General features: G+C 41.5%; 1 long non-coding RNA gene, 1 other non-coding gene and 1 pseudogene across 2 annotated transcripts; all 3 read right to left on the bottom strand.

Moving 5' to 3' along the window:
• Positions 1-3,603: 3,603 nt before the first annotated feature.
• Positions 3,604-27,476, bottom strand: LOC123823877. Its single transcript, XR_006786607.1, has 3 exons — positions 27,349-27,476; positions 5,145-5,274; positions 3,604-3,992 (listed from the first exon to the last, which is right to left on the bottom strand). It is a non-coding gene; the product is annotated as an uncharacterized LOC123823877 (long non-coding RNA).
• On the bottom strand, positions 10,313-10,661 carry LOC123823876 (annotated as a pseudogene).
• LOC123823920 lies at positions 16,062-16,171 on the bottom strand. Its single transcript, XR_006786617.1, has one exon. It is a non-coding gene; the product is annotated as a U6 spliceosomal RNA (small nuclear RNA).
• Positions 27,477-27,520: the final 44 nt, after the last annotated feature.

Below are 27,520 nucleotides of genomic sequence, written 5' to 3'. Positions count from 1 at the left end.
ACCCCCTAAACACACTCCTTGCCCATCCTCAACCTCAGCTCTACTTCTCAGAATATGCGGCTGCATATTGTAAACAATGCAGTGACTCTCAACAGCAAAGCCCCCTCTTTCTAGACTGCTGTTGAGATATATAGCTTAGATTTTACCCCTGGGGGGAAAGGAGGTAGTAAGGAAGGATGAAGGCTTTTCTTCTAACTAGCAGGACTCAGAGGGGATGCAATACAGTGGATTCAAGGAACTAAAGGAAATCCAGTATGACAAGCAATCATTTACAAAATTGACATACCATTCCCCTGCTATAAAACTCAGTTTTTAAGAACATAATTCAGTAGTTTTCAGTACATTCATAATGCCATGCAACCATCACCACTCTCCAATTCCAGAACATTTCATCACCCCAAAAAGAAACCCCATACCCATCAGCAATAACTCCTCACTCCCCTTTACCCCCACCAGCCCTGACAACAACTAATTTATTTTCTCTATCTATGCATTGGCCTCCTCTAAACATATAAATAAAATGATACAATATTTATCCTTTTATGTCTCATTTCTTCCACTAAGCGTGTTTTCAGGGTCCGTCCACATTGCAGGGTGTATCAGAACTTCACCCCTTTACAGTTGAATGACATCCCATCGCATGAACGTAACACATGGGTTTTTGTTCATCCATTCGTCACCTGACAAAAATTTGGGTTGGTTCTACTTTTTGGCTATTATGAACAAAATTGCTACGAACATTCATCTACAAGTTTGTGTGTGAACATGTGTTCAGATGTCTTGGGAATATGCCTAGAAGTGGGACTGACTGGTTACTGAAGGGCAGGAATGTAGTTCAAGGGAAGCACTGAAGACTGGTGAGAGAACACGCGTGTGTCGGTTTATAAACAGACAGCCACACGCCGGGAGGCTAAATGGCAGGATCTATTTCTTCACAGCTCTGGAAGCAGGAAGTCCAAGATCACGGGTCCAGCAGCTTTGGGTTCTCCAGAGGCCTCTCCTCTGCTTGCAGGTGGCTGCCTTCTCCCTGTGTCCTCGCCTGGCCCCTTTCTCTGTGTGTGTGGGCCCTTGGTGTCTCTTCCTCTGCCTGTAATGGAACCAGTCCTACTGGATCAGGGCCCACTCTTATGATCTCATTTAATCTTAATAAACTCCTAAAGGTCCTATCTCCAAATTCAGTCACGTTGGGTGTTAAGGCTTCAATGTATGGATTTGGAATCGGGGAAGGGGGGCGCAGTTTGGTCCATAATGAAGTGATAAGGCAGGAGGTGAGCAGAGCCAACACCGGATCACGGGGGACCGTGGACACATGTTTGGGGGCATGTGTCTTCACACAGGCACCCTCAAGGTCTCCTGGGAATTGGCTCCAGGGAGAGTCCCCTTCTGTCCTTCAGCTTCCAGACAGGACTAAGCTCAAGGTGCATTTCTCAAGGTTGCCTGGGTAAGAGTGGACCCAGTGGGAATCATTAGAGAAAAGTTGCCTAGGTAGCAGATATGCCTGGGAGGAATGCATGCAAATTAGATACAAACAACCTGTCTAATTAGGGTGCATTCTTTGGGTCAGCTGCCCAGGGCTTTTGAAAAAGAGTCTCAGCTTGAACAGAGCAGTCTGTTTTTCTTGCTTTAGACAAGTTTGAGGGTCCATTGTGCCAGGGACTGTTCTAGGCCCAGGGACCCTTGCAGAGGTTATGTTCTAGGCCTGCACTGTCCACTATGGTAGCCACTGGCATGGTTGGCTATTTAGGACTTACAACATGGCTAGTCCAGAACGAGATGTGCTGAAAAATAAAATACAGACCAGTTTTCAAAGACTCAACATAGAATACCTCATTAATAATTTTTATGTTGAATGAATGCTAAAATGATAATATTTTTGATATATTGGATTAAATTAAATGTATATTATTAAAATTAATTCCATCTATTTCTTTTTACTTTTATAAAATAGGACTCCGAGAAAATTTGAAAGGGTGTGTGTGACCAGCATCTGTGGCTCACAGTTTCTCTGGGACTGTGCTGCTCTGGAGGCTCCACCAGGAGGCGGTGTCTGATCAAGCTCACTCCCAGGCCTGTAGTCAAGGGGTGCCTTAGCTTGGATCACCACTCATAAGAATTAGAAGACTTGGAGCAAATGCCTCTAGCTGATGATAGCTATCTTAATGAGCTCCAAGGACAGGGATAAATGGGAAAAGGAGAAAAAGAAATGAGATGAGCACACAGCAGGGGACACTGGAGAGGGACCCTGAGAGTGTGTTGATGACTGGCAGCTAGTTGCCAACTTATCCCCTGTGAGAGGAAGAATACTGGTCCCCAAAGGTGTGCATGTTCTAATCTCAGGAACCTGTCGATAAAGTATCTTACATGGCAAAAGGAACTTTGCAGATGTGATTAAGCCAAGGATTTGGAGATGAGGAGATGATACTGGATTATCCAAGTGAGCCCAGTGTAATTGCAAAATTCCCTATAAATGAAAGCAGGAGGCAGGACAGTCAGAGAAGGAAATGGGACAATGGAAGCAGAGGTTGGAGTGATGCCATTGCTGGTTTTGAAGATGGAGAGGGGACCACGAGCCAAGGAATGCAGGTGGCCTCTCGAAGCTGGAAGTGGCAAGGAAATAATCTTTTCCTAGCACCCCCAGGAGGAAATGGCTCTGAAAAACCTTGATTTTAGCCCAGTGAGACTCACCTGAGATTTCTGTCCTCCCAAACTACTAAGACAATAAGGGTGTGTTACTAAGTTTATGGTAATACGTTGCAGCAGCAACAGGAAACTAATACACTCCATGCCTGCTGGATACTTCTTTGAGTCACCTTCCTTGAGAGCTGAGAGAGCCACTTCCTTCTAAGATGTAGTGGGGAAAGTCCTGGATTTGGTCTTCAACCTGCCCTGTGGGTCTTTGGACAAACCCCTTTTCCTCTCTATAAGGGTGGGAGCAAAGAGATGGAAAACCTGTGTGAGGGTCTAGTGGAGAGGAGAGGTATATTTATCTGTACCAGGCATCAGCACGGATGTCATTACCAAAATTACGACAAAACAAGTGCTGAAGAACTGTATGGTAGTTCATGATGGATGATTTACGAGCGCACCTGCCCAGGCCACACTGAGTGTTCAGCAGCTTTTGACCAAAAAGCATGACCCCCATGCTCCACCCTCCCTGTTCACCTGATTTTGCCCTGAGTGACTTTTTTTTGCTTCCCTGGATGAAAAAGTCCTCAAAGGAAAACATTTAGCCAATGTGGAAGAAGTGAAACAAAAACAACAGAAGCACTAAAAAGCATCAAAATCAACAAGTTAAACTGTTTTGAGTAGTGGAAAAAAAAATCTCAATAGGTGTATTACATCAAATGGAGAGTACTTTGAAGGTGACTGAAGTTTAAACATGTAAGAATAAATACATGATTTTTAAATAAATACATTCCATTTTTTGGGTCCCCCCTTGTATAAGCCAGCTTCCCCCCAGCTATGAGAGCATACTTTCCATCAAGAACAGGGCAGTGCATGCCCCAGAATGGAGCTGGCCTCTCAATTCATGCTGGCCGAGTCCGACAGGCTGGCGCCACAGAGCAGAGGGGCACAGTGGAGGGGGCCCATCTCGGAGTGCAGCTGCCTAGCTAAAGAGGGGCCTGGCCCTGGGTCAGCCTCACAGCCATGCTGTATTACCATCAAACCGTTTTCACAAAATAAATTTTCCTTATTCACTGCACCCCAAATTGGGAATTCCTGTAGGCGTCTGAATTGATGCCAACCACCATCGGGCGACACCTCCGACTCGTACCTTAACTAAAGGTGGCTCCTTCCCTGAAGATGAGCGCCACAGTCCTCATGCAAGGTTCTTCATTCCCTGCACCTGCCAAACAGCTCAAAGCTTAAAGGAAGAGAGGGGTAGTGTGCCCACCATGTCCAGCCCAAGTCGGCTGGGCTCTGCTCCCTGTCTTCACTTGGGGACCCAGGATGTTCGTTCACAGGGCAGTCGCTGAAGCATTGCCAATCTCCTGGCAGAGGGAAAAGACATATGGACAGCCATGAGTTGGCTTTTGATGCTTCCACTTAGGCATCACTTGTATTCACATTTTATTGGCAAGTCATATGGCCAAGGCCGATACCAACTGGGGTGTCTTTCAGGAGAGGCAGCAAATATTTTGAACAATGACACAATATGCCATCCCTTGGCACCACAATGCTGTTTCCAGATATTATTATTCTTTTTCCATACTCGTATTCTCTTTTTTAAAAAGCCCTGTTTCCCATGGACAGACCTCCTAGACTGACATGTAGACCCTCTTCTCTTCTAGCTCTGCACAGTCTTCCTAAAAACCTGAGAGTCACACTAGTTCCTCCCTCTCCCTGGCCCCATATCAGATCCTTTAGGACGTTCCAGAGCTTCTAAATCTGTCACTTTTCTCAGTGCTCACAGAAGTTACCCCCTTCCAAGCCACCAGCATCTCTCGCAGCAGCCTTCCAAACATGATCCAACCATCCAGGTAGGTCAAGTCACACTGTTAAACCCTGTAGTTTGCACTGGACTTCAGGGAGAGTCTGAAATACGCTTTCCTTAAAAACAGGCTTCTGCTTGTGGCCTCAAGCCCTGCCACTGTCCCCAAAACCCCACAGTCCAGCCACTCAGCTTCAGTGTTGTGAACTGACACTTGAATTACTTTAAAGCTTTGATAACACGGTTCTTTTTGCCTGGAACCCTTTCCCTCAACCTCCTCTGCTTTCAGGTCTCAACTTCACTGAAACCTTCAGGTCCAGTCGGGTCTTTCTGTGCACGTGCTCCTACAGCGCCCCCTACTACCCCCTCGGAAACATTCAACACTCCTGTCCGCGCATGCTCAGTGCTTCTCCTGCCGGAGTGACTTGGAGCTGCTGGAAACCGGCTGTCCCCTTCCAACTGCGGGCCAATACAGTGATTGTGCTCAGTAAATATGTTTTCAATGAGAAAATGAATTTGTCATAGAAAAAGGGTGGGGGAAGAAATGAATAAGGTTAATAGGTATATCATTCCCTTCCTGCATTTCCCTGTGTCTTTCCAGACCTCACAAAATGCCTTCCTCACCCACAGCTATTGGGAGAAACCTGGTTTCATGCCTGAGAGACTGCTTCCCTCTTCCTTCTTCCCTCTTCCTAACTCCGGCTGTTCTCACCTCCTCCGGTCCTCCTTTCCAGCACACCCCACAGGTCTTCTAAACTAAGACATCTGGGAAAGACTGGAGCATCACAAAGATGTTGCCTCTCCTCAGATTCAGTCGTGAGCAGAAGGACTTGAATGACACTCTGAAAAGAGAAACATAATGTTGCGTGACTGGGATACATCCTAAGTCTGGGCTGATGAGTCTGTCTGCCAAACCAGGCTGTGCCATGGGTGTGATGTGGACAGCTTGGAAAGGCCCCAGGATGAAACCGTAGTTCCTCCCTCTAGGCTAAGACAGTGTCTGAAACTGCAGCATTCGGGACAGTGTTAGTTTGCTAGGGCAGCAGTAACAAAGTACCACAGACTGAGTGGCTTAAGCAACAACAGAAACTTGTTTTCTCACAGTTCTGGAGGCTAGACATTCAAGATCAAGGTGAAGGCAGGTTTGGCTTCTGGGGTCTCCTTGGCTCAAAGGCCGCTGCCTTCTTGCCTGTGTGCACACATATCCCTGGTGTCTCTGTGTTCAAATTTCCTCTTCTTACAAGGACCCCAGTCAGATTGAATTGGGGCCAACCCTAACAGCCTTATTTTAGCCTAATCACATCTTCGAAGGCCCTATCTCCTACAGTCGTTTTGAGGTACTGAGGGTTAGAGCTTCCTCATACGAATTTGTGTGTGAGAGTAGAAGACACATTCCAGTCTATAACAGAGATATTCCCTGGTCCTTTGGGTTTCTCTGAACAGGGAGAGTAACAATTGGATGAATGAGTAAATGAATTTGTTGTCCATGAAAGTAAGGGACAAGATATAATTAATTTAAAATGAATGGGTGTGATTAATTATGTAAATTAGCTCTCTAATTTAATGAAGGACTGCAGAGGAGGCCTGGGGGCCCAGGCACCCAGGTTCTTCCTCTTGGTTGTTTCATTCTTGAAGTTTGTCCTTACAGACCGAAAACAAGAAAGCACGAACCCAGAGATGTAAAGGGAGCTGTAGACTCACCGCTCCTCTGGTGTTCTCTGCATTAAGCCTGGGTATTAATAGGCCATTTACACAAAAGCAAAATCCTGGGACTCAAGCAGAGTGAGAGGTGAGATCAGAGCCCTTTATAAAAAATTCCAGAGCCCTCAGTTGGAACCCTCAAAAGGTACCCTCAGTGGTACCTTTTTAAAAAATGCCCCTAAAAACAAACAAAGAAGCCCCCCCCAAAAGAAGGTGGGAACCTATGTTTGTCTCTGCCTCTATAATTAGTAAAGTGAAAGAAAGTTTCCCATGAGAATTGCTAATGGTGGGCTTAAGAACCTAACTTTGAAGTATCGGCATGGCCTGAAAGATCTCTAGGCAAAATTTCAGAGTGTTCCCAAGTCAGCTATTCTCACAGGTCCATGGCATAAGCAAACACTAACTCTATCCAGGGAAATGCATTTTATTTTTCTAACTATATTTTATTGATTATGCTATTACAGTTGCCCCATTTTTTTCTCCCCATTATCCCCCTCCACCCAACATCCCTTCCTCCCACCAGCATCCCGCCACCCCCTTCATTCATGTCCATGGGTCATACATATAAGTTCTGTGGCTTCTCCATTTTCTACACTATTTTTTACTTCCCCCTGTCTATTTTCTACCTACCATTTATGCTTCTTATTCCCTGTACTTTTGCCCCCATTCTCCTCCTCCCCTCCCTGCTGCTAACCCTCCATGTGATCTCCATTTTTGTGATTCTGTTCCTATTCTAGTAGTTTGCTTAGTTTGTCTTTGTTTTTGTTTTTTGTTTTTAGGTTCAGTTGTTGATAACTGTGAGTTTGTTGTCATTTTACTATTCATAGTTTTGATCATCTTTTTCTTAGATAAGTCCCTTTAATGTTTCATATAATAAGGGCTTGATAATGATGAACTCCTTTAACTTGACCTTATCTGGGAAGCACTTTATCTACCCTTCCATTCTAAATAATAGCTTTGCTGAATAGAGTAATCTTGGATGTATGTCCTTGCCTCATAACTTTGAATACGTCTTTCCTGCCCCTTCTTGCCTGCAAGATTTCTTTTGAGAAATCAGCTGATAGTCTTATGGGAACTCCTTGTAGGTAACTCTCTCCTTTTCTCTTGCTGCTTTGAAGATTGTCTCCTTATCTTTCATCTTGGGTAATGCAATTATGATGCATCTTGGTGTGTTCCTCCTTGGTCCAACTTCTTTGAGACTCTCTGAGCTTTGGGACTCTCTGGGACTTCCTAGGAGTCTATTTCCTTTGCCAGATTGGAGAAGTTCTTCATTATTTGTTCAAATAAGTTTTCAATTTCTTCCTCTTCCTCTTCTCCTTCTGGCACCCCTATGATTCAGATGTGGGAATGTCTAAAGTTGTCCCAAAGGTTCCTAAGCCTCTCCTCATTTTCCTGAATTCTTGTTTCTTCATTCTGTTCTGGTTGAATGTTTCTTTCTTCCTTCTGCTCCAAATCATTGATTTGAGTCCCGATTTCCTTCCCTTCACTCTTGTTGCCTGTATATTTTTCTTTATTTCACTTTGCATAACCTTCACTTCTTCCTCTATTTTTGTATCTGTATTCAATCATTTCTGAGAACATCCTGATTACCGGTGTTTTGAACTCTGCATCTGATAGATTGGCTATTTCCTCATCGCTTAGTTCTTTTTCTGGAGTTTTGATCTGTTCTTTCATTTGAGCCATATTTCTTTGTGTTAGTATACCTGTTATGTTAACAGAGGCAGAGCCTTAGGTAGTCACCAGGGTGGGGCAACTTATGTTGCTGCGTTGTGGCATGGTCTGGATAAATATTTCTTTTTTCTCCTTGGTTGTCAGACTTCCATATAGTTTGATTTTCTGGACGTTCCTGTTGTTTTTTATTTTTAATTTTGTAGTTATCCTTCTTTTGGTTGTGCAAGGAAGCAAAGCATGTCTACCTATACCTCCATCTTGGCTAGAAGTCCCGGGAAATGCATTTTAAACACAGGCCTTAAAGAATTTCCACAGATAAAATCCCAAGAAAATGAGGTCCACAAACCACAAAAACAGAAGCAATAAACCTCAGCTTCAGACTCAAAAAGGATATAAATATTGAAATTATAAGATACAAAATATAAGATATATTAAATTTTAAAATAAATTAAAGGTGGACTTCAAACACTACTGACTACTGAAGGAAAAACAGACTATCAAGATTGGTGAAGAAGCCCTGGCTGGTGTGGCTCAGTGGATCGAGTGCCAGCCTGCAAACCAAAGGGTCATGGGTTCAAGTCCTAGTCAGGGCACATGCCTGGGTTACAGGCTGGGTCTCCAGTAGGGGGGGGCACAAAAAAACCCAACTGGTGTTTCTTTCCATCTCTCCCTCCTTTCCCCTCTGTAAAAATAAATAAATAAAGTCTTTTTTAAAAAAAGATTGATGAGGAAGATTTGAACAAGAAAAAATATAAACAAGAGAAGTGAAAAATTTAAAACCCAGTGGACATATTAAATAGCTTATACCACAACTGAAAGAAGAAGAAACTAGAAAATATACATATTTGAAGAAGTTACACAGGGTGTAGCACAGGGAGAACAAAAGAGGGAAATTACAAAGAATGGGTTAAGCAATAAGTAACAGAGTGGGAAGGTCCAACATACATCTAATTTATGTTTTAGAAAATGATGATAGAAGGGGGAGAAGCATATTTGAAGTGACAGCTGGGAATTTTTCAGAACTGACAAGACTCTTCCTCAAATTCAGAAAATCTAATGAAATCCCATGCAGAATATTTAAAAATAGATCCACATGAGACATAGAGTAAACCTTAGCATACTAAAGAGAAAATCATTACAATAGCCAGAAGTGCTGCTTTTTATTTCTCAATAACAACAGGATGATAGTAGCAGAAGACAATGGAATGAGATCCTAGAAGTGCTGAGAGTGCTGAAATAAAATAACCATCAAAGAGAATTACAATCCCTTAAAGGCCCAGTCTCCAAATACAGTCACTTTAGGTACTGAGAGTTAGAGTTTTCACATGAGAATTTGGGTGTGGGAGTAGGGGGAGAAATAATTATTCAGACCATAAGGGAGATGTTCCCTATTTTTGGATTTACTGGCCTTATACAACCTTTCAAGAGAAGAAATAAAATTGTTTAGATACACCAAAAACTAGGAACCAATTCCCAAGATACCCTCTTCCAAAGAACTTCTAAAGGATATTCTTCAGAAAGAAGAAAGATAATCCTAGAATGAAGGTATGAAATATAAAAAGGAATGATGAGAAAAGAAATAGGAAACTAGCCCTGGCCAGGAAGCTCAGTTGGTCTAGTAAACCAAAAAGGTTGTGGGTTTGATTCCCAGCCAGGGCACATACCTAGGTTGTGGGTTCAATCCCTAGTTGTGGCACATACAGGAGGCAACTAATTGATGTTTCTCTCTCACATTGATCTCTCTCTCTCTCTCTCTCTCTCTCTCTCTCTCTCTCTCTCTCACACATCAATAAATATACCCTCAGGTGAGGGTTAGAAAAAAAAAGAAATAGGAAACAAAGTGAACGGTAGACATATATTTACTCTATGAAAAGTACAGCAATAATGTCAAAACTTTGGTGTTAAAAAAGAATAACAATCTTGGAAAACATATAAATGGAGAGGACTTTTTAAATCAAATTTTTAATGTATGAAATCTGAATCTTGTCAGTGACATACACATACCTACATTGATTTTTTTAGGTCAAATTGTGGCTAAATACATGTTTAAGTTCACAGCTTCAAGCCACTGAGCCAGCTCTCTGTACTGTGACAACCTTTCTTCCCAATGAGATGAGTTTACTATAACAACCTATGCTAATTCTATCACAGTATTTATCACATTGTATTTGAATTACCAGTTTATCAGCCTCCTATTAGATTGGGGTTCCTTGAGAGCAGAAACCTTCATATTCACTTTGCCTTGAGTAAGCACTAAATTATTTGCTAAATGAATAATGAAAAATATTTCTGTTCAAATGGTATGTATCTGCCCATAATTATTGAGCAGGAATTTCCAACTATTCTGTAATCTGACAGAATCCTCAAATTTAAACAAACTTACACAAGGGTTTGACTTAGTTTATGCTAAATCATTTTTAAAATTTGTAGCTTTGGGACATTTTATAAAGAGCTGGTACTTGCACACATAACTGATGAGAGAACTTTCAAATTCTTCATACATTTACTTCACTTTTTAGCTTGGCCTTCTAGTCAATCTTTAGCTTCACTGATTTTGGCTGTTATATAAGGAGATCCTCCCTTGTCTGGCTGATATAAAAGCATAATTCATAGATGAGCATCTCTTATCTTTCCTTTATGGGCAGTAGGGCTTACACCTAGTATTAATGCTGCTTCCCATTTTCTCATTTTGGGTTCAAACCCGCTTCTGTAATAGCCACCACTGAAGGCAGATTTTGATAGACTGACAAACTTGTTTGACTTGAGGCTCCATATGCTTCAAGGCTTGCAAAACGTAATGGCCTGCAAATCCTGAAGCAGCAACGGTCAGTCCAACTGCTACCACTGTAATGGCCATGGCTCCAACTTGGCTCCGCTGCCTCCGCCGAGAGCATGGTTCATCCCAGCACAGGCTGCAGCCACCCACTCTATGCCTCTACCAGAGAGCCAAGGATTTTGTTAAATACACATAACATTGTGCCCTGGCTGCTGTGGGTCAGTGGATTGAGTGTCGGCCTGTGAACAAAAGGGTCACCGGTTCGATTCCCAGTCAGGTTCCCATGCCTGGGTTGCAAGCCAGGTCCCCAGTAGGGGGTGCACAAGAGGCAACCACATATTGATGTTTCTCTCCCTCCTTTGCCCTCTCTAAAAATAAATAAATAAAATCTTTTTAAAAATGCACATAACATTGTGAGAGTAACCACTAAAAAAAGAGAAACTAAATGTAAAAGTTTCAATATAGTATAAACAGGGAAATGGATGTGTTAGGAGGAGATTTGATCCAAAGAAAAGTGAGAAATAAAAGGAAAATAATAGAGAAAGTAAAATGGGTGGATGTGATGACTGGAGAAATTCAGTATCTCCCCTCACTGGGGAGCAGATGAGAGCTTCTTTGTTCAAGGTCATGTGAAATATGTCATTGTATGGTTGTTGAATGGAAGGTCAACTATGTGTAGAAAGGTATATATGGATACTGAGTAGTCAAAAGTGTGGATGGACTGTGTGGGTTACTAATTCATTGTTTTGTAGCCCCACCTGTTCATACTGGCCCTTGTGGTGCTGAGGCTGGGAATCTACAAATCACATTCCCCCCTTGCCAGCTGGCTTCCTATTAGATTCTACCAAGAGGGAGAACAGAAAGAGAGACAGAACAGTTAGAAGCAGAAGGTGCCTGCTTCTTCCTATTTTGCTCTCTATTGTCTTCATCACCCCAATGGTTCTTCTGCCTGATAACAGCAGTTGACTGCTGTTTTTCCATATTCTGTCTCATTTTCTGCCTCCAATGTACCAGTACCAGCTGTCCGATGCCCTCTCGTCAGAGATCCGGGTCTTGGCTCTTACAGGAGTATCTCTTCAACCTTCTAGATTCAATATCCCCAACCTTGTCCCTTTGTTGGCCCAGCCCTAGGGGATGAACACAGATTTGGTGACGGTGAGATGGCTTCAACCACATGAATCAGGATGATGCTCAGAACAGGACAATAAGAAAGAAAGGATCACCTGACAGGTATGGCTCAGTGGTTGGGCATTGTCTGCAAAGCAAAAGGTTGCCAGTTCAATTCCTGGTCAGAACACAAGCCTAGGTTGCAGGCCATGTCCCCAGTTGGGGTGTGCAGGAGGTGATCAATGTTTCTCTTGCACATCAGTGTTTCTCTCCTTCTCTTTCTCCCACTCTCTCTCCCTTTCTCTCTCTCTCTCTTTCTCTCTCTCTCTCTCAATAAGTAAGTAATTAAGTGAATAAATTAAAAAGGCAGGACCTGGTGACCCCTTCGAGCAAGGCTACCTACCCACTCTGGAATGTTTTGTGAGGCATTGTGTTCTAGGATATCTTTGTTATACTGTAGATAATTCTAAAAACCAAAAATATAGAAGCCCCCAAACTTAAATAACATAATATGAATAACTCTTGAGTTAAAAAATAAAACACAAAAGAAATAAATCCTTTGTCGCTGTAAAAAATGTCCAAATCTGTAAGAATTTTTGTGAGTTTATCTGAGCCAAACTGATAATTGCTAGGAAGCAAAACCTCAACGGACTGAGAAAATGGTCCAGAGAATGGCAGCTCTGCACCCTGCCTTATGCATTACAATCCAAAGAGAGGACGTAAGTGGGTTCCATGAAATCCACTGGTGATAAATTAGGGAGGCGGGAGAAAGCAAAGTGGGGAAACTTCTGGGTATGGATAAAAAGTAAAATGATAGACACCTACTTCTTTTACATAGGTGGGTACAGGGTAGTTCACAGTCAACAATTAACTCAGTAACAGTGAGGGAATCTATAGTCTCCGCTTTGCTGTTCTGGTGCAGTATCTGTGTTTTGAGGGGTCTGGAAAAAGGAAATTACTTTGACAATCCAAAGGTATGTTATCATGGATGCAAAAAGACAATAGACAAGTTTAATTAAGGTAAAGACACTTTTGTCAGGAAAGATTCTAGACTAGGACATGACTGCCTGCCATGAAATGCTTTGAGTTAATGTTTTAACTTCCAACCATTCTTTGTGGTTACTTTAGTTCTCTGAGTTAATAAGGTCACCACGAAAGTCTCCCCTAAGCTTGTCAGGTTTAGTATGTGGCACTTTTTTGTCCACACCTTAGAACTGAACAGCAATAAAAAGCACTGCCAAAGCAGTGTTTCAAGGGTTATTAACATTTGGCTTTGAACATTTTTATCAAAAAAGAGAGATTGGGCCCTGGCTGGTATTGCTCAGTGGATTGAACACCAGCCTACAAATCAAGGTTGCTGGTTCGATTCCCAGTCGGGGAACATGCCTGGGTTTTGGGCCAGGTCTCCAGTTGGGAGCGTGTGAGAGGCAACCTACCAATTTATCTATTGCATGTTTCTCTTCCTCTCTTTCTCACTCCCTTCCCCTCCCTCTAAAAGTAAATAAATAAAATCTTTTTTTTTAAGTTTGACTTTTCTTCTTTATTTTTTGATTATTTATTTATTTATTTTTAGAGAGGAAAGGGGGGAGAGAGAGCGAGAGATTAATGTGTGGTTGCTGGGGGCCACGGCCTGCAACCTAGGCATGTGCCCTGACTGGGAATCGAACCTGCAATGCCTGGTTCGTAGTCCGCGCCCAATCCACTGAGCTACACCAGCCAGGGCAATAAATAAAATCTTTTAAAAGAGAGAGAGAGAGAGAGAGATTGGGCCTTAGCCAATGTGGCTCAGTTGGTTGGAGTATTGTCTCATACACTAAAGGGTCATGGGTTTGATCCCCGCTCAGGACATATACCTAGGTTGCAGGTTCAATTCCTGATTGAGGTGTATGTACAGGAGGCAGCCAATCAATGTTTGTCTCTCACATGGCTGTTTCTCTATGTCTCTCTCTCCCTTCCTTCCTCCATCCCTCCCTCTCTCTCCTTCCTTTTAGGGGGGTAGTTAAAAAAAAAGATTAAAAACAAATGAAGAGAGCTTTAGCTTAAGAACTTAAATATGAAACAACAGAGGAAAATCCCAAAAACAAGAAGAAAAAATTAGAGGTAGAAATAAATAAGAGAAAATTAACAAAAAACAAAAGTTGGCTATCTGAAATTCTAGTAACATGGAAATGAATCAGGCAAGTCTGATGGAGAGAAAAAAGGAAGATGCAAATAAACATATAATGCATAACAAAAAGGGAAAGAACTACAGATGTAAATTTTTTTTTGCTTTTTTAAAAATATATTTTATTGATTATGCTATTACAGTTGTCCCATTTCCCCCCTCTCTCCCCTCCACCCTGTACACCCTCTCCCACCCATGTTCCCCCCCTTTAGTTCATGTCCATGTGTCATACTTATGAGTTCTTTAGCTTCTACATTTCCCGTACTATTCTTGCCCTCCCCCATCTATTTTCAACCTACATTCTATGCTACTTATTCTCTGTACCTTTTCCCCCCTCTCTCCTCCTCCCACCTCCCTGCTGCTAGCCCTCCATTTCTGTGGTTCTGTTCCTGTTCTAGTTGTTTACTTAGTTTCTTTTGGTTTTGCTTTAGGTGTGGTTGTTAATAATTGTGAGTTTTCTGTCCTTTTACTATACATGTTTTTTTTTTAATTTTCTTTTCTTAGATAAGTCCCTTTAGCATTTCATAAAATAAGGGCTTGGTGATGATGAACTCCTTTAACTTGACCTTATCTGAAAAGCACTTTATCTTCCCTTCCATTCTAAATGAGAGCTTTGCTGGATAGAGCAATCTGGGATGTAGGTCCTTGTCTTTCATGACTTGGAATATTTCTTTCCAGCCCCTTCTTGCCTGTAAGGTCTCTTTGGAGAAATCAGCTGACAGTCTGATGGGAACTCCTTTGTAGGTTACTGTCCCCTTATCTCTTGCTGCTTCTAGGATTCTCTCCTTCATTTTTACCTTGGCTAATGTAATTATGATGTGCCTTGGTGTGTTTCTTCTTGGGTCCAACTTCTTTGGGGCTCTCTGAGCTTCTTGGATTTCTTGGAAGACTGTTCTCTTTGCCAGATTGGGGAAGTTCTCCTTTATTATTTGTTCAAATACGTGCTCAATTTGTTGCTTTTCCCCTTCCCATTCTGGTACCCCTATAATTCGGATGTTGGAACGTTTAAAGGTGTCCTGGATGCTCTTAAGCTTTTCCTCGATTTTTTGAATTCTTATTTCATCATGCTTTCCTGCTTGGTTGATTCTATCTTCCTTCTGTTCCACCGTATTGTTTTGAGACTCAGATTCCTTCCTTTCACTATTGGCTCTTCTCTGCGTATCTTTTTGCATCTCTTTTATGGTAACCTGCATCCTTTCATCTAAATTGTGCCCAAAATTAACCAATTCCGTGAGCTTTCTGGTCACCAGTGTTTTGAACACCTGTGCATCTGATAGATTGGCTATTTCTTGGTCGCTCAAAAGGATGAGTCCTGGGGGACTGATCTGTTCTGTTGGAAACATGTCTTATATCTTTCCCTGTCTCTCCTTTTTTTTTTCCCCAGTCTGGTCGCTCTTGTTACGGTGGGGGGCGGAGCCTTAGGTGTTCACTGGGGCTGGACACCCCAGTTGCTAGATTGTGACATTATATGTGGGGGCGGGGGCGGGAGCGGGGACAGGAGGGAACAATGGCGGTAGTTCTGTTCTCCTGGGCTCAGACCCTTCTCTGGGATCCTGGGCTGCGAGCTCTGCCCTGGTCCACAATCGCTGCCTCACTGGGTCCGCCAGCCGCAGCTTGCGTACTCAGGGATCACCACTGCGTTCTTGTGCCCTGGATGGCTGTCATGCCGATTTCGCACCAAATTTTCCCCGACCTCCGCGCACCGCCGACCCATGCCAGCCCCGCGCCTGCCCGGCTTGTCGTCTCCTACCAGTCTGGATGTACGGGTCTACTTCAACTTCTTGGCTGTCTGACTTCCATTCAGATAAATCCTCTATCAGTTCTGAGTGTTATTCTATCTGTAAATTATTGTTGTTCTAATCTTGGTTGTGCGAGGAGGTACGGTGCGTCCACCCATTCCTCCATCTTGCCAGAAGTCCAGATGTAAATATTTTAAAATAATAAAATAAAATTTTGAATAATATAAACCAATATATTTTAAAATCTTGACAAGATGAACAGGTTACTACAAGCATAGAAAATGTCAATACTGAAATAAGAAACAGTAAACTATGACAGATCAATAACTATTAAAGAACCTGAAAATTTAATTAAAAGAGGCCCCAGAAGGCTTAACAAGGGAGTTCTACCAAACCTGCAGGGAACAAATAACATTTACAATACACAAATCATTACAGGGAGAAAAAAAGAATTTATCTTATTTTATTTTTTAAAATATGGAATGGTTCACAAATTTGCACATCATCCTCATGCGGAGCCATGCTAAGTAAGCTTCTCTGCATCGTTCCAATGTTAGTACACATGCTGCCAAAGTGAGCATGAAAAGAAATTTATTTTATGAAGCTGGTATATACTTGATTTCTAAACTGAATAGGGACAATCTGGGATGACTATTAGAGGTCCATTTGACTTTCTAAGTGTATATACAATTCCTAAATAAAATATTAGATAAGCAAATAAAATAGTGTACTAAAAATAAAAACCAAACATCACCAAGCAAGTAGGTTCTGGTAGGCATGAGAACACTAACAATGTAGTAAGTGTGCTCCGTTGGGGAGTAAAGGAGGGAAGTTCACACATGGTCACCTCCACAGACTGAAAAAAACATTTGATAAAGGGCAACATCTACTTATGATAAAAACTCTCAGAAAACTTGGAATGGAAAGGAACTTCCATAAATTGATAAGGATTCTCTACCAAAAATGTCCCAGAAACTTCACATTTCACACAGAAACTTAAAGTCATTCCCTTCTTCAGGAAGAAGACACAGCTAGCCACCCTCACCACTGTTCACTCCTGGGGGGCTCGCCATGGCAGTAACTCATTCTAAATAAGTGTCTAAGAAATGGGAGGAGGGAATGACGCAACTGTCATTTTGTGGATGTCATTTGGTATTCTATAGAGAAACTCCAAACCTTTAAATCTAGTAAGATACTGCCCTGGCTGCTGTGCCTCAGTTGGCTGGAGCATTGTCCCTTAGATGGAAGGGTCACGGGTTAGATTCCTGATCAGGGCACGTGCCGGGTCACAGGTTGGATTGCTGGTTGACATGTACAAAAAGGCAGCGAGTTGATGTTTCTCACATGATATTTCTCACCTCTCTGTCTCTGTCTCTGTCTCTGTTTTTCTCTTCCTCCCTCCCCCCCCCCCAAAGCAATGGGAAAAAACTAAGATACTCAGCAAACTGGCCAAATAAAAGATCAAATTGGAAAAATGAATAGCATTCCCCTATTTAATAATAAATAGCTAGAAACTCTAACAAAATAGAGGATTCCATTCAGATTAATAACAAAAGTTAAAAAGTAATCTAGGAATTCACCTATCAATCCCAAAGATGTTTATGAAAAAAATTAATCTTATTAAAAGGACATTAAAATCTAGTTAACTGGGTGCCCTGTCTGGCAGCTCAGTGAGTCAGAGCATTGTCTTGATGCACCAAGGTTGTGGGTTCAACCCCCAGTGAGGACACATACAAGAAACCACCAATGATGCATAAATAAGTGGAACAATAAATGGATATTTCTTTCCCCCTGCCTCCTCTTTCTCTAAAATCAATAAATGTAAAAAAAAAATTAACAAATTGGGAGATAAACCATGTTCATGAGTGCAATGATTTAATACTAAGATGTCTCTTCTACCCAAATCAATCTATAAATTGAATGCAGGTCCAGATTCCAGAAAGATTTTTTTTGAGGAACACAATAAACAGATTCAAAAATGTATTTGTAAGAGTCAAGACCCACAATGAAATAAGAATGGCAAAAGAGAGAGAGATTTTCTGTATTGCATAAAATATGTTTAAAGCCAGAATTTAAAAAGAGGAAACAAAGGTGGTATAGCACATGAGCAGACAAAGTGACCAAGGAAACAAAGTAGAGAAGCCTGAAATAGATACCAGTACATCAAAGAACTTAAGGAATTTCAGAGTAAGCATCCTAATTGTAAGAGAAAGGATGGATTGTTAAAGGATTGTATTGGGAAAACTAACTCCTCATAAGGAGAAAAGTAAAATACCTTTACTTGAAAGGTAGTACCATACCTTTCACTGTAACACAAAGATAAAAAAAATGGAGTAGAGACCTAAATATGACAGATAAATCTGTGAAGCTAGCATATTCATCTCCCAGGGCTGCTGGAAGGAAGTATCACAAACTAGGTGGCTTAACACAACAGAAAAGCATTGCCTCACAGTTTAGAAGCTGAAGGTCCAAGATCAAGGTGTCAGTGGACTGTGCTCCCTCTGAAACTTGTAGGGGAACCCTTCCTTGCTTCCTCTTAGTTTTTGGAGGTTTGCTGGCAATCTGGCTTGCAGCTGCATAGCTCCAATGTTTGCCTTTGTTGTCACACGGCATTCTCCCTGTGTGTGTCCGTCTTTAAATGGCTGTCTTCTTAGACGGACATCAATCATATTGAATTAGGGGCCAACCCTACTCCAGAATGACCCCACCTTAATCTAATAAATTATATCTAGAACAATTCTATTTCCAAATAAGATCACATTCAATACTGGGGGTTAGGACTTCAACATGTCTTTTGCGGGGGACTCAATTCAACCCATAACACTAGCAGAAAAATACAGACTATCTTTATGAATAGTCTTTATTCATTTGGAATGAATAAACAGTCTTAAATACAGAAAACATAAACCATATAGTGAAAATTAAAATGAAAGATTTCTTCCAAACAAAGACATGATTGGAAAAGCTTCCTAATGACTGACAAACTGGGAGATGTCTTCAGCTTCAAAAAAGTGATCAGTATCCAGAATATACAATAAAATATGCAAGTATTTAAGAACAAGAAACCCAATATAAAAAATGGGTTAAAGATATGAATGGACAATTAAGAGAAAAGGAAATCCAAATTGCTAACAAGTCTGAAAAGATGCTCAACCTCATCATAATAAGTTAGGAAATTACATGTCAGTTTAAATCTACCAGAGTGCCCAAAATTAGGTCAGAGAGGAACTTATTAGTGAAGTTATTAGAATTAGTGAAGACATGTAGAATTTGGAACTATCACACTCCTACATTGGTATAATTCAGTGCATATGTCCTATGGTCCAGCAATCCCAATCTTAGGTATGTAATCCCGAAAAACTCTTGCACAAGTCCTAAAGGATATAAGTACAAGGTTGTTGATTGAAGTATTGTTTGTAGTAGCAAGGATTCAAGGCACTGACAGTCTTCATCAGTAGGTGAATAATTAAGGGTGGTGAATTAATAAATTGGAGTGCTATGCAGCAATTGGAAACAATGATCTAGATGTTTAAAAAAACATGGAATTCTCTTAAAACAATATTGAACAAAGAAAAATAGAAGTTTACTTATTACCATGTTTGTAAATTTAAAACATATGTATATACAAAAACATACATTACACATATACATAAGCATGCAGACAGGGCTAACTCCATCTTAAAGATAATCTCCTTGACTCCTAGGGGAGCCCAGACCCTGCGCCCCACCAGGGATTCACACAAGAACTTGTGCTCTGCCTTGGGGAAGTGAAATGCCCTTGGCCATTATCTGTCTCTTAACCAGCTCTGGTGAAAGAGCCTTTTGGTATGTAGCAGTCCCGTCTCACCAGCCCCCCACCCCCCGCAAGCAGATTATACACACATTCCTTTCCTAGCACAGGGACTCACTATGAAACACAAAATTAGGGGGACAGAGGATATCCACATTGACTCTCTGCTGTCTAAGACACACCTCATGTGTAAGTTCCCTTAATAAACTCTTCCTGTAACAAAGGAGTTCTCAGCCTCTTTCTTCCCTCCTCCAGCCTGGGAAATTTTACATAACACATAGGACATGTTTGTAATTTTATATAACTTTTAGAAATATAGACATATCTAAGAACCATAAATTAAACACATTAGAAAGTGTGCCTATGTGATGGAGGAAGAAATAGAAGTGGGAATGCGGATATGGGGAGAAGGAACATGAAAGAGTAGCTTTACACAGGTATTGCTAATAGTGTGTCAGGAGCAAGATGGTATGGCAAAATCAGCTCTAGAAAATAAAAATAAAAGAGGAATGAATGAATGAGAAAAGAACCACCAAGGAAATGTTAATAAAAGGAGCCTTAAAAGCAAAAATCATTGGGAAGAACAACAAAGGGTATTTGATACTGATAAAAGAAATAATTCACTGATATGTTAATATGATAAACCCTTATGCACTTAACAACATAACTTCAAAATATATAAAGTAAAAACTTATACAGCTAAAAGGAGAAATGGACATATCCTCATTCATAATGGGAGACTTCGTTATACTTTCTGGAAGGCACAAACAGAAAAAATTGTAAATAAGAAAAAATAAGTACATAAAAATTAGATAATAAACCTATATAATCACACTTCTGATCCCAACAACTAGAATGTACATCATTTAAAAACACATACAGAGCACTTCCAAAACAAAACCAAAAAGCCACATACCAGCTCAAAAAGGAAAGCTCGACAAATTCTTTTTTTAAAGGTTTTATTTATTTATTTTTAGAGAGAGAGGAGGGGAGGGAGAAAGAGAGGGAGAGAAATATTTATGTATAAGAGAAACATCTATCAGTATGAACCATGGATATGCTCTAAGAGGGGAATATTGGAGGGATGAGGGGTACTGGGCCAAGAGAAATAAAGGAGAGAAAAAAGAATGGGACAACAGTATAGCATAATCAATAAAATATACTTAAAAAAAAAAAGAACAGAGCTGGCATTTCCCCAATGTGAAAACTGGGCAAGGACAGCACAAGGAAAAAAACCATAGGCCAATTCCATTATGAAAACAAATGCAAAACAATCCTAGATAAAACATTATTACATCAAATTCAGCAATAGTGAAAGAGAGAAGGGTATGGTTCAATGTTAACAGATTAAGCCAGAAAATAAAAACATCTGATCATATCAATAAATGTATACAAAGGATCTCATAAAAGTCAATACCTGCTTTAATAAAAAGACCTCTTAGCAAATTAGGAACAGAATTCAATAAAGAACTTCTACTACAAATCTACTGAAAATAAAATATTTAGTGGTGAAACTTTAGTGTTACTCCTTTGAAAGTCCAGAACAAGACAAGGATTGTCTGTTATCATCACTATTATCCAACAGTTGTCGGAAGTCATAGCCAAAGGGAGAGAAATGAGTTACAAAGATTGGAAAGACTAAACCTTCTTTTTCCTTTTTTTTTCTGACAGCAAAATCAACTAGCTAGGAAAGTATGTCAAGCTATTCCAGAACAAGTTAAGAGAGAGTTCAACAAGGTAGCCAGATCCGAGAGCCACATTAATAACACAACAGCAGCCTTGATCTGTGTAGCTCTGTTGGTTGGAGCATCATTCAGCACACCAAAAATCCCTGGGTTTGATTCCCGGTCGGGGCACCTGCCTGGGTTGCAGGTTCATCCCCACTTGGGTGTGTACCAAAGGCACACGATCGATGTTTCTCTTTCACATTCTCTCCCTCACTCTCTCTCTCTCTAAAATCAGTAAGTATATCCTTAGGTGAGGATTAAAAAAAAAGAAAAACAGTAGTAACTGATTAAAACAAAATAAAATCCCAGCCATAAATAAATAAAAACAGTAAAGTCCCAGTGAAAGAACCACAGAAAGCATGTACAAGATATCTCAGGAGAAAATTATGTGTGTCCAAGGACAGAAGATTCAATGTTAAAAAGTCATAAATACTCCCCAAATTAACTTCATTACAATCCCAATCAAAATCCAAAGGACTTTTTAAATAAAGTTGACTAATTCCATCCCACTTCTCCCCATGGCCACTGCAGTGCCCAACCAGGTTAGAACAAGGCAGGTCCCTTTCCTCACCCAAGTCTAGGCATATGCTTGGACACCACCTGTTCTGCTGCCCACCTGCTTCTTTGACTTGAATTACCCCATAAGCAGCTGGTAAACAAGGTAATGATGTCAGCATGACACAAGCATGCCGGTTAATATGCAATTTTCTCCAGGAAGTTAATGTTTTGAAGCAATGGATGGCAGGGAGAGGACAGCTTTAGTAATAAAAGATCTTACAGAAAAAAGTTGCCTATCTGCAGAAAATATTTTCCTTGACACCCACAGTGGCTGATTTAGTGGCTTCAAAGACCACAATCATTGCAATAAGGTTATGGTATGTGGCAAAGCTGTGAATGCAGGTGAAGAACCTGCAACTTATTTTCCCATCTTAAAATAGCAGATTAATGAAGGCCACACCTAGGATTCAATTTTTAATCTTGATGAAAATAGTCTTCATTAGAATTGAATATCTCCAGGCCAGCATTTCCAAGTTAATACCTCCAGACAAGCCCCAGACTCTACAACCACAAAGGGACAGAGGATGTTGCTAAGCGCAAATATCTGTGAAAAATTTAACTGTGCTAGTATTCCTATTAGAATTGTTACTGTATTTTTTAGCACTCTGGTTATAAAGTTGCATACATTTTGAACAATCCATCTCTAATCCTACTTTTCTTGTTGTGGGTGAAAAAGGGGCACTATAATAAATCACTGGGTGATCTGATTATAAATTCCTAACAGGGCAGACCATGGTGGGTAATCAACATCCCAGGCATATAACTTCCTTAGTAAAGAGTTATCTTTGCCTTAAGGAAGTCCTGCTCATTGTTTCTGTGCATCTATATTAACACATATTTAAAATACCTATTTTCCATAACCCTCAGAGGGTAACCACCGTCAAGAAAGTACATTTTTAATTGTATTTTATTGATTATGCTATTACAGTTGTCCCAATTTTCTCCCTTTGACCCCTCCACCCAGCACACCCAACTCCCTTGGGCAATCCCCACATTATTGTTCATGTTCATGGGTCATGCATATAAATTCTTTGGCTACTCCATTTCTTATACTGTACTTTACATCCACCTGGCTATTCTGTAACTACCTATTTGTACTTCTTAATCTCCTCACCAATTCACCTATTTACCCCTCCAATCTGGTAACCATCAAAATGCCCTCTGTATCTATGATTCGGTCTCTGTTCTTCTTGTTTGCCTAGTTTGTTTTTCATATTCAATTGTTGATGGATCTGTATGTATTGCCATTTTATTGTTCATAGTCCCTTATACATTTCATATAATAATGATTTGGTAAGGATGACCTCCTTTAGTTTTTTTCTTGTTTGGGGAGCTCTTTATCTGCCCTTAAATTCTGAATGATAGCTTTGCTGGGTAGAGCAATCTTGGCTGTAGGTCCCTGCTTTTATGACTTTAAATATATCTTTCCAATCCCTTCTAGCTTGCAAAGTTTCTTTTGAGAAATCAGATGACAGCCTTATGGGAACTCCCCTGGAGGTAACTACCTGCTTTTCTCTCGCTGCTTTTAAGATTCTCTCCTTATCTTTAATCTTTAGCATTTTAATAATGATATGTCTTGGAGTGGGCCTCTTTGCATCCATCCTGTTTGTAGCTCCTTGTTTGGGGTTCCATGCTCACTATATTTGCATGTCTATTTCCTTCATCAAATTAGGGAAATTTTCTTTCATTATTTTTTCAAACATTTCCAATTTCTTGCTCTTTGTCTTCTCCTTCTGGGACTCTCATGAAGCGAATGTTGGAGTGCTTGGAGTTGTCTCAGAGGCTGCTTACACTATCCTCATATTTTTGGATTCTTTTTTCTTCTTCTTGTTCTGATTGGTTGCTTTTTGCTTCCTTACATTCCAAATAATTTATTTGATTCTCAACTTCATCCACTCTGCTGTTGTTTCCCTACAAATTCTTCTTCATTTTAATTAGTGCATCCTTTGTTTGTGACTGGGTCTTTTTTATGCTGTTAGAAATCCTCACTAAGTTTCTTGAGCATCCTTATAACCAGTGTTTTGGACTCGGCATCCAATAGATTGCTTATTTCCATTTTGTTTAGTTCTTTTTCTGGAGCTTTGATCTATTCCTTTATTTCAGCCATGTTTCCTTGTTTCCTCATTTTGGCAGCCTACATATGTTTGTTTCTATGTATTAGGTAGAGCTCCAACCTCCACCCTCCATTCTCCTCCACCCTCCACCCTCTGTGGAGGCTCAACTGTGCAGGGGCAGAATGGTGGTGCTATGATGTGGTCTACAATTGTCCAGTGGGTGCACAGGGTCTGGGGTTTCCTGGGTGGTGCAGGCCAAGGTCACCCCCACTTGTGTTCTGCCCAGGGGCACCCTGACTGAGCTATAAAGCAATCTGAAATGGCTGCTACTTGTGATTGGAGATTCCCAGCCAAAGTCAAGCTGTGCACCTAGGCTGGCTGCTGCTAGTGCCAGGCCTGGGGCCACTTAGCAAGAGGTATGGGGGCTGGAAGCTGGGACTTACTGAGGCTGGGTGGGTGTTTGATAGGATTTAGGAAGTTGTGAAGCATGAGCCAAGACCAACCATTCACATGTAAGAGCAGATTGGGTGGGCAGATTGTTGTGGTGGATGGCATCTCTGGGGATCCCCAGGGCAAACAGTGTTAGCTAGGTTGATGGAGACTCAGATATGGCACCCACCTGCCAGCTGTGGCTTTGTGGAGGAAAGGTTCAGAAAGGGGACATTGGCCTCTGCCCACCTTTCTGTCTGGAGAAAGCTATCTCCAAGCTCCCATCCTGATGACAGACACTTCAGCTTCTCCCTCTATGCCATTGATGCCTTTCAAGTTGCTATCCTGATGCTGGAGCTCAGAGGGAGTGAGTCTGAGTAAGTTCATGTGTGGGATCTTTTAAGGAGAACTGCTTGGGACTCCATAAGTTTCTTCCATTGACTCAATCCCTGCTGGGTTTTGTGGCCAGAAGTTATGGGAACTTATCTTCCTGTCACTGGAACCCTGGGATGGGGTCCTGGTGTGGGGCTGGGACTCCTCACTCCTGAGATATCCCTCCCAAATTTTTATCCACAACATGTGGATGTGGGACCAGCCCATTTCACATCTCCATCCCTCCTACCAGTTTGGATGGATGTGGTTTCTTTAATTCCATAGTTGTCAGGCTTGCATTCAACTTGATTTCTGATGGTTCTGAGTGATGGGTGTTCTATACTTTAGGCATAATTTTAATGTGGTTTTACGAAGAGGTGAGCCATGTTTACCTATGCCACCATCTTGCCCTGAAGTTACAACAGAGCACATTTTTAACTAGCCTGTACAGTAATCCTATCTCCACCTTGCTTTCTCCCACCTTCATGTACTATTCTTTATGTTTCCTCTTTAATTTCAAATGCAAAATAGCAACTGCAAACTGTCATTCTCGGAAGCGTTTTTTACAGTCTCTTGAGATCTTGCTTCCAGGTGTATCCTCTGTCTGAATCCAATAAATGCTAGGCTCTTTTAAATTTTCTACAGGTTTGTAAGTTCTTATCTGACATCATAAAGCCTTGTTATTTTAGTGCACTGTGTTACAGAACTCTAGGTTTTTCAGGAACTGCATGCATCAGATTATAATAACAGAACCATCGGTACTCAAATTGAAACAGGTCTTCTCTCTTCCAACAAGCATTCTTGGTGGGTCCTAATCTGCCCTACAGGTAGCCAGGATCCAGGTACCCCTCTACCTCGGAGAGTGGAACAACCCCCAGGGGGGCTGTGAGGCAGTTCTCTAGAGTTTGGGAACCAGAGCCCAATGGAGTTCCCCTCTTCTATCCTCCCTCCAGACCCTCAGACCACTCAGGAGAGGCCAAGTGAAAAGACCCAGAATTTTGCCCTTTACAAGCTTGCAGATCTTGAACAAGCCACTGAACCGCTGCCAGCTCTTTCCTCTTTCCCCCTCTTTTTCAGGGGCATTTCAGAGGGGAGTGTATTGGGAGACAGGGTAAAAAAAGGTGATGGGATTAAGAAGTGCTACTTTGCCATGTATAATGCGCACCCACATTTTGGGCCCAAACTTTCAGAGAAAAATCTTTTAAGTTTTTAATTCAATTATTTATTTAGTTATATTTAGATACTTGGGCTTTTTGTATTATAAAGGAATTTTAGCACTTATTTGTGAACATACTATGGTACAAGAAATTTCACGTAACAAATAATTACAAAACACAAGAACAGATACAAGGTGCAAGGAATGTTATGTACCTGTAACAAATTTAAAATATTTATACATCAAAGAAGGCCAAGAACTCTTTATCACTGTCAATATCAGAAGTATTATCTTCTTCAATTTCTACATTACTGGTGTCTTTTGAAGAGTCACTTTCCTCATCCTGGTAAATTTCAGCATCCTCAGTTCCATCCATAGCATTGCTGGTGCCGCATTTTTTAAACCATTCCACAACCACTTCCTTCTTGACACCATTCCATGATCTTAGGATCCAATCACAAACCTGAGCGATGGATGCTTTCTTGATCCTGCTTATAGGTGATTAAATCATTACCAGCTGACTGTATCCAAGATGTCCACTCTTTCTTCTTTAGGGCCTTAAAGGGCTTGTTTACTGACACATCAAGAGGTTGCAGTTGGCTGGTTAGCCCAACAGGTATCACAGCAAGTTGAGTTTTCAAGTTTACTGTGATTGCTTTTGCACTTTGTGTAATGTGTGCTTTTAAGTGATCAAAAACAAGCAAAGCCGGTTTAATACAGAATTAGTACTACCCATGTATAATGCACACCCTTATTTTTCCCTCAAAAATTTGGGTACAAAAGTGCGCATTATACATGGCAAAATATGGTGACTGGTAGTTACAAAACAGTCATGAGGATGTAGGGTAGTGCATAGGGAACATAGCTAACAATACTGTAATAACTATTTATGGTATCAGATGGGCACTTCAATTATCAGAGGGAACACTTTATAACCTATAAGAATGTCTGTCAGTTGTGCTGTATACCTGAAACTAATACAAAAAAAAAGTGTTGAATTCAAACTGTAATCGAAAAAATAAATTTAAAAATTAATAAAATGAATTCATGGGCTGACATTTTTACATCACAGTTTTGTTTTATAATTTAAAAATCCGCCTTTGATTCCTGCCATGTCATTTATAGTTCTAGACCTGGGCTTCAATTCAACTGTACAATGGGGTCTAAGCCCTCTCTGCCTCCCACCCACTAATCAAAGTTCCTATCACGCATGGGAGGCGGGGATTCTTGCGGGTAGGAGTTCTGACTGAGGAGACAGAGGAACCCATAGCTTAGGGGGGAAGGCAGATGTGGCTGTGTTATCCCCGGGACAGCAAACACATCCTTCCAGCCCTGTCTTCCTCGCAGAGGCCTCGCCGTTGACCCGTCTCGCTAGCGTGCTGGTGCCACCAACCAACTCCAGAAGCCAGGGGTTGTGGGCTGCCTCCCGCAGCGCGGGTCCGAGAGCGGACTACGTTTCCCGGCGTGCACCTAGATAGGGACCCCCCCCCCACCCCCACCCCGGGGCCTTGGAGCAGCCGCGACCACGTCCGGGCAAAGATAAAGGCTCTGGGCAGTAGCCATCCTTTACACAGCACCTTTTCGCTTTGCGAAGCGTGTCTGACGCCCTCGACCCGACCCTGGGCCGTAGTCCCCGCAGGGTCTGTGAGGCACGCTCCCCTGTTCTTCTTACCTCTTTCAGGCGTTCGGCCTCTGGGTCTCAGGAAGGATCCGAGGCCAGGCTTTTCACCCCCGGAGGATTCCTTGGCCCCACGAAGTCCGCACTTCTGTCAGTGGCTGGCAGAGGGGTTCTGGGCAGGGGGCTGGCCGGGAAGCCGCACAGTGGAAGACTACAACTCCCAGGC

This window comes from Phyllostomus hastatus, unplaced genomic scaffold (genome assembly GCF_019186645.2).
Source record: "Phyllostomus hastatus isolate PE091 unplaced genomic scaffold, TTU_PhHast_1.1 phas_contig_5, whole genome shotgun sequence".
Classification (NCBI taxonomy): Eukaryota; Metazoa; Chordata; class Mammalia; order Chiroptera; family Phyllostomidae; genus Phyllostomus; species Phyllostomus hastatus.
This window is presented reverse-complemented; position numbering and strand designations above follow the sequence as displayed.